The following is a 1,235-nucleotide window of genomic DNA, read 5'->3' on the forward strand; positions in this document are numbered from 1 at the left end:
TCACTGCCTTTATTCCTGATGAAGGGCTTTTGCCTGAAACGTCGATTTTACTGTTCCTCGGATGCTGCCTGAACTGCTGTGCTCTTCCAGCACCACTAATCCAGAATCTGCTTTCCAGCATCTGCAGTCATTGTTTTTACCTAGCATTTATGTGTCTCTTCCTAATTGCCTAGAGGGCAGTTAATAGTCAACCACATTGGAGTCACACGTAGACCAGACCAGGTAAGGATGGCAGTTTCCTTCTCTAAAGGACATCAGTGAAGTAGATGTTTTTTTTCCTGACAATCAACAATCATCATTAGAGTCTTAATTTTTTAAAAAATAATGAATTCAAATCCCACCACCTGCCACGGCAGGATTCAAACCTGGATCCGCAGAACATTACCTGGATCTCTGAGTTAACAGTCCAGTGATAATGCCACAGGCCATCATCTCCCTGATACTGCTGGGCTATCTTGGAATTCACTGATATCCCTAATACCTGCACCATCTTTAAAAGGTGCCTGGACAAGCCTGTCAGTCCAGGGCTGTGCTGCATGGTTCCTGATACTTGCCCCAGATGTGGTAGGCAAGGGAAATTTGGTGCATTGCTTTGCAGGCAGGGACGTGGAGGTTCTACTGGACAGGTGCTGCATAGGCTGTGCATCCTTTTACCCCAGAACCTGCAGAGGAGACCATGACTCCTCAGAGATTGCCATAAGAGTCAGTACAGTCTTTTTTGTATGGAGGAACCTGACAGCAATAACTCTGAATGCCCTCTGCATTGTCACTCATTTACTCATGAGACCTCCACACCTGCACCAAAGTAGCAACGATGTCATCCACTTTCATCTCCCTTAATACCAGTCTCTCATTCCAAGAGGAAAACAGCCTGCAAGAGGACAAAAGGAATCAAGATGGGTCATAGCCTGCTCATTATTCAGCTCCTCATCTCTTATGTGGAAACCATCCTGACTCTGACTACCCCAAGCAGCAAACATACCATGTCAAGCCTTTGAATTGGTGGCAGAGGCTGCCCTTGACCTATTGTAATGGGAGCATCTAAATAAAGGCGATCTTCCTTGGCTTGACTGAAGATGGCTGCCAACCATAGCAAGCCTCCATATCAGTGTCTTGTGTTAAACAGCAAGGCAATACAGCCTGGTATCTCTGGTTGAGGGGTGAGGCACAAAAAGGGAAGGAATGGTAATGTACGGCAGTGATTCTGTGAGCATCTATGTAGTGGATGTAGGTTT

Source organism: Chiloscyllium plagiosum, chromosome 45, assembly GCF_004010195.1.
Source record: "Chiloscyllium plagiosum isolate BGI_BamShark_2017 chromosome 45, ASM401019v2, whole genome shotgun sequence".
NCBI classification, from domain to species: Eukaryota; Metazoa; Chordata; class Chondrichthyes; order Orectolobiformes; family Hemiscylliidae; genus Chiloscyllium; species Chiloscyllium plagiosum.